The sequence below is a fragment of the Grammomys surdaster genome, unplaced genomic scaffold, assembly GCF_004785775.1.
Source record: "Grammomys surdaster isolate TR1022 unplaced genomic scaffold, NIH_TR_1.0 60, whole genome shotgun sequence".
NCBI lineage: Eukaryota > Metazoa > Chordata > Mammalia > Rodentia > Muridae > Grammomys > Grammomys surdaster.
In genome coordinates, this window is record NW_021604562.1 from 4,102,555 (window position 1) to 4,109,856 (window position 7,302).

Genomic DNA, 7,302 nt, shown 5'->3' on the forward strand with positions numbered 1-7,302 from the left:
ATAGCGTCATATATTTTAGAATCTGAATCATCGCAGTTTTTGTTCAGAATTTCTTCTCTGCTGAATTTTGCACTGTAGGCTGAAATTACGATAAACTCGAGCTCTGGCTCTATTTAATGCTGATGTGCACAAGTAAGATCTAATCATTACAATTTGGGAAAAAACCCCAACCTGTTTACATAATAAAACCTGAAGGTTTATTTTGTAAAATTGTGAGTTTCTGGTTTTATATGAATACCAGAGTATAGCTGAACCAATTTTTTTCCCAGATTCAAATGTGTGATCATGGAAACATTGTTTAGAAGTTAGTTTTGTAAGCAGACAGGATTGAAAGTTTAGTTTAAATTGTAACAATAATGAATGGAAAATACATGAACATAGTTTGTGGTTTCTTTCTAACTCCCAAATATTTCCACTTTCTACTTTTCAAATAATTTCTTAAAAAGAAAAATTACAAATAAATTCTTCAATTTCTGATGGTATATATTTTATTCCAAAACAGACTTTCTGTAGGTTAGTTGGTCAGTTAGTCATTTGTCTCAGGTTTCTTTGAAACCTAACATTCTTCTTTATTTTCAACTCATAAATTATATTAATTAAGCTGAAATTTAGTAATTATAACAAAAATTTGAAAAATAAATGTTGCCAAGGATGTGAGGAAAAAGTAGCTTGTGTTTACCATTGGTGATAATGTAACAAGTGCCTGCATTGTTAATATAAACAACGTGATAGGCACATTAAAATAAAATGACCCAGTTATAAAACTTCTTGATACATATTCAAATGAGATGAACTGAATGCTGGAGAAATGTAGTCATTGCTTAACAAGTGAAGAACAATGGATTTGATGGCAACTTTCACAAAATAACATCAACCCTCATATCCTGTTCACTGCAACATTATTTTCCATGACTGAGCTATGGAATTAACTCTGTTGTATATCCAGTGATGGGACCATAAATAAAATGCTGTATATATGCAAACTTGAATGCCAGCTAGGCATATAAGGTATGTAACCTCATCACATGTAATAATATTTATGGAACTGCAGGTCATTTTGTAAAGCCAAATTGAGCAGCTGAGAAATCACTGATGTTCTTATTAGTATAACTTATTCAAAAGTATTGGCAAATTATATCTTGGTTTCTTCTTTTCTACATATACATTCAGTAATTAATTGGGTTTGAAGATATACTATAAGCCATTCATTGTAAAATTAAAACTAAATTTTAAACATCCTACGTTTTGTGTTTGCCTTTATATAGTGTGAAAGTTGTTTTTTTCTTACCTTTATAAACATGATTTATAGACTAAAGGAAGTTTATCAAACATAATGTGTGTTACACTACTATACCCTAGAGAAACATTTATTCCTGTAAATGTAGTAATGTATAAAAAAATTAAAAAGAATGTGAACAATGCTAAAATTATAGATTCATCTATGAATATATATATATATATATATATATATATATATATATATGAAAAGCTCAGTTTCCGCATTCCAACAACTATAATTGGATCAAACCATAATTGAATACTAAATTTTATGCCATATTGTGTGTTAAGAAACTATATTTTTAGCTGTATATATTGATATATTCTCTTACTATCTGTCTTAAAAGTTTGAAATAACCTAAGGATGCTTATCAAAAACTTAGCCTGGGTTGAGGGGCTAGCAATATAATAGATGCAAATAGTCAAGGAACAAGCAATACAATAAACACAAATAGTCAAAGAAAAAGCAAGGCTAGACCCTCAACCTAGAACTGACCTTAATACATGCATGTAATCAAAATGGCATAAAAGCATAAAGGAGGAGGGGGGATGGGACAGGGGGTTCTAGGGAGGGGAAATGGATAAAGGGGATGACATCTGTATTGTAAATAAATAAAATATCCAATAAAAAATTCAGTCTGTACTTTTGAAATGAATTACCACTAATAATTTTTAAATAATTACCAATAATTTTGAAATTATAACCACAGAAGTAGCACATAGGGAAGATATAGTTTCAACATTTGTGTGAAGAATCTGAGTTTGATCATTGTCTTTAGTATTCATAACTTCACTATAATTCTGCTAGCAAATTAATTTATGAAATATTTAGAGTGCTAAGTTTCTAATGTGAAGCTCAGAAAATTCACTAACTGACATTATTTTCTACTCCAAGTGATGTTTGTTTTATAAGAAGGCATTTTCTGCACATACTGATGAAATTTCAAAACGTATTAATAATTTAATAGTTATATGATGTTTCTTTTTCAGTTGTGGATTCCATAAATGCTTGAGAGGAAATTAATTTTCCAAAATAAACTATTCTAGAAATATTTTATTGTTACCGAAAAACATGTTTTTTTTTTAACTTTAAGTTTTTTATACTTACCATTTTCTATCTTAATCATTTCTGCCATGGCATGGTTAACTATCATCAAATGATTATCCAAGGATTTAAGAATTTAAAAAAGTAAATTATTTATTTACCAAGTGGTATCTGAAAAGTTCCGACTGTAATATTTGACATAGCTTTTGAACTTCACTGCTATTTTTCTGTTTTCATTAGTTTATTTTCTGTTTGGATGAGACTGAGGAGTCTATTCCTGTGTTAGCAGCAAACCATAGAACCTCCAAATCTACCGAACTGCTTGCCTCTGTGCCCTTTCTTTCACTCTCTTTAGAATACACAGGGAAACAAATAATTAAAAAATAAAAGAAAACAAAAGAAACAAACAAACAAAACCAACCATACTTTATAAAAATCACAATATGGGAAACCATAATATATAAACAAAAGACCAGTAAGATTAAAAAAATGCCCTAACAAAACAACATGAGAGAAAATAAAAAATATCCTACTTAATTTATTTTGTGTTGTATACCTACTGCTGGGCAAGGGGCCTCCACTTAAATGTGGCTAATATTGCCCATAAGACTCCATCTGAAAGAATTAATTTGTTCTTTGTAAGCACATGATAATTGTAGACAGTTTCTTACTTAGGGGTCAGAGCTGGTTTCCACTTCCTAGTCTTAGCTCTGAAACCCAATCTGGCTAAAAGTTGTGCAGACCCTATGGATGCTGTCGTATACGAGAGTTCAAATGTACACCAGTCCTGTTTTGTCTGGACCATGCTCCCTAGGTGAATTGAATATTACTTTTTTCTCTATGCAATATGATTTTATTACCTTAGAAAGAGCTTGAACTAAAAGATAGTTAAATATGGCCAAAAATATTTAAAAGTAATAGTCATTTTCTCCTTATACAAATACTTTCAATTGGATATTAAATTGCTAAACATACGGAATCCCAGTAGAGGAGGTGAGCACACAATGTTGTACGTGTGGGCCTTCCTGGGTGTGGAATCCTGGTAGCACTGAGATTCTTCCTCCCAGTTGTTTGGAGGTTGTTCCAGAATAGATAGCAGGAAGATCAGGCTGCCTGTCTTTTCACTGCTCATTCTGTTGGACCTTTGTGATGGAGGCTGACACAGAACCCTGGCCCTTGTTAACATCACTGCTGTACATCTACAGTCCATCCACCGACTCCTTCCTCACGGTAGCCTTATTGTCTCCACCTGACACAGCCAGGATGTTTGCTGTGATGGATCAGCTCATTTGCCACACAAAGTCATTGAACTTGTATAGGAGTTTGGGTGACCACATACTGCCCGATGGATCATGGCAGGTCCAAATAAACACTCGACTGTCCTGAGCGCAGCTGTCATTGGTGGGCAAGCCAATGGAGGGGGCCCAGGCAAAGTCTTGAACCCAGTCGCTGTATGCCTCTAGCTTTAGCACGTCTTTCATCTGGCCATCGTCCTCTTTCCTCCAAAGCTTGATGAGGTTGTCACAGCCACCTGATGCAAACTTCTTGGTGTAGCTAGGTTTTTGCCCTGATGCTCTTTAAGGCTTCCAGGCGTAACAACCAGAGCCCAACTGACTGCATTACAGCCAATCCTGTGAGCACGGTTAATCTTTTTTATTTCCCACAGGCCTTCCCCTGTATAGGTCAGCAGTGAGATGACCCCATCTGAACTCCCACAGGCTAGGATCAGGACATAGTAATGAGGGGCTCAGAAAACAGAGGTAACTGAGGAGTCATGTCCTGAGTGCTCATGGGTCTTCTCCCAAGTGCCACTTTTTTCTTCTTCCAGATAATGATTTTCCGGTCATAAGAATAGGAAACCAGAATATTACCTTACATGGGGTGGGCCCAGGCCACTTGCCACACTGGCTCCTCATGTCTCTGAGGTCTGTGATGAGGCTTTGTCCTCCATTTTGCACATCAAAATTTTTGACGGACCTATCTGAGGAGCAGGTTGCTAGGCCGGTACCTTAATAGTCCATCTGTTCATCATGAATCAGGTTCTGGTGAGATGTGTCCTGGGTGTTAATTACTGACATCATAGTTGCAGGAGCAATGACTCACTACCTCGAACTTGGCAACTCAGAACGCTTCACTCTAAATATTACTTTATCAAAATCTCCAAAATAATTTATTAAAGGAATGTTTAATTAAATTAGAGTAGATATTCGTTGCTATAAATTTGGTCGCTTAAGAGCTGCAATGAAACTATTAGAACTAATTAAAATTTTGTTGCATTGATTAGACTGCTTAACCATCATGTGGTCATCATAGCTTGTGCCTCTGAGAAACTCAGGCCTTTATGATACGATTTGAAAATTTCAACGAATAATGTAATGATGCTAGCAATATGCATTTTCTAACGGACATTTCTAACTGGTAGTTTCCCAGTTTTGCTCTAGAACTAAAATAATGGTACATTCCTATGTGCATTATTAGCTGAGGCAAATCTGAGTACTGCCAAGCACTATGAAAACTTTTTTTTTATCAAGTTAAGAGAAATGTTCATGTACTAGTGTATTTGAACTTCATTCAGAATATACGCTGGCTAGCAAAAAGACTTTTAAATTAAATAAACCAAAGTACACACAGGAAAATATGAAACCATGCTAGAGTATAAACATTAGCCACTAAAAATTGTTACTCATTTTCCCTAAGATTCTAATATTTAAAGTGTTAATTCACAAACATAGTAGTAGGACAAGAAAATGTAATGTCTGGTGACATTTGTTCTGGTTTTATAGGTGCAATAAAAACAATTTATAAACTTAACAGTTTCTGTATTTATCCAGAATATTTTTCTAAATTAAAAAAAAAAGCACAAGGGTAATCATTGAATTTCAGATAATAATTAATTAGAGAACATCATTAAAATCTACAATAGTAAACAATGTCTAAATTTGATATGAAGGATTTTGCATCATAATAGTAATTAAAGGCTTCTGCTAAGGTTTCAGGAACTCCTTGTTCCATATGGTAGTTTTCCTCTGTGTACTACATCTCTTCCCTAATATCAGCCAGAGGCTTCTACTATTAGAACTTAAGTGGTTATTATTCTGGAGGCTTTTATTTTCCCCTCAGTTCAGTATCTGCAAATTGTAAGTACAAGAAGAGTCTCTAAAGTGATGTAAGAATATTAAAAAAATACAGCATGTTGGATCCACAAATATTAATATTCAGGATTAATATGATTATGACAAAGAGTGAATATTTTTAACCATCCAATGTAGATACTATTTTGGTTTGTGCAGATAGCCTTTTATATCAGAACAGTGATTATATATATATATATATATATATATATATATATATATATATATATATATATAATTTTATATGTATTTATATATTACCATTTTATGTTCTTTTCTCATATATTGACATCATGCTTTGCCTTGTTGACATGGCATTACACAAAAATTTATAAAATAACTTCATTGTATATATATGAATAAATAATTTCCAATGCTTTTTAGAAAGGAATTCAATAGATCAGCTGCTTCAGAATTTTACATCCAATTTAAAATTACTTTCTTCATAGAAGTACCATCAGAGGAGTTTCTGTGTCAAGAGATATATACCATAGAGTCCTCATTAAAAATACATATTTTAAAGTTTATCCTAATTTGGTAAACCATTGAAGACAAAATATTTGAGCATTTAAGCTTTCCTAACTAAATGGACTTCAGTTTGAATTCATTTCTCACATTTCTCAATATATTCAGTCACTGGTTATTATTAGTGGAAATATCTGTTCAAATCTTTTGTCCATTTTTCTGTGAAGACAGTATTACCAGTATATTTGGGAACTTTTAAAATTATACCATACATGCAAATACTGTGCTATTAGCAGGGTAGACATTATTCATAGTTTATAGTTTATTTTAGTTCTGTTTATTATTTTACTTTAAAATTTTATACTCAAACATAACCAACATAAACAATGTTTTGACCTATTTCATGTTTCACATTTATCATTTCATAAATGAATTCTCACCCATTTACGTTACTTTATTTACCTTATATAGTTAGTTTATGAAACTTCCTACTAGGAACATAAAAATCACAAGAGATGAGAAGCTTAAAATTATACATATTTCTTGACAAATTCATATTCTTTTTTAAAATGTGTCTTGTTTCAGATGCTAATGTAGATGATCCATATATTCCTCATTTGGAAATTTGCAACATCATTTTGAAGCCTGAGAAATTTGTAAATAAAATATCTGTTATATGAAAGAAACTCAATATATGTTTATTTTTTGTATGAGAGGATACATCACTATGCCTTGAAATTAAAAATATTTCTAGGTTTTATACTTTAAATACTTTATTTTCTGGGAATTCACTACTCAAAATAGATGTAAAGACACTTTCTAGAATCTTCTAGAATTATTTAAAGGAGAAAACACTAATTTTCTAACAATGTTATTTTTAAAGGTATCTCTCTTACTTTTTCCTTTTTATTATTCATTTATTTCTTTGCTTTACATCCTAATATCAGCCACCCCTCTCCTCCCAGTACTCTGTAACCCAGAACCTCCAAAGATACTGTTAACTTCTCAAGTATGTTATATCTAGTGTCCTTTATTATTTTCAATAATATTATATGGTTCATTTGTCACAAATAATGGACAAACACAAATGTATTACTATGAATCACAACTTTTAAATTCATTAAAATTTCTTAGTTTGTACTGAATCTTTCTCTATCCCTAATAACTCTTGTTTTATATTATATTCCTTTACATATAAAACATATATTTAGGTGTACAATCCTGTAACATTCATTATGGTCACAATTTTGTTGTCATTTTTAGTGTTAAATGTAGAACTTAGAACTTTGTTAAGGTTAGGCAGTTGTCTTATCACTAAGTTACAAACTAGTCCTTGACTTGCTGAGTCAGGAACCTACTCTCTATTGCAGGCTAGCAAACAAA

General features: G+C 32.2%; 1 pseudogene; it reads right to left on the minus strand.

Annotated features, from left to right (window-relative positions):
• Positions 1-3,444: 3,444 nt before the first annotated feature.
• On the minus strand, positions 3,445-4,404 carry LOC114621794 (annotated as a pseudogene).
• Positions 4,405-7,302: the final 2,898 nt, after the last annotated feature.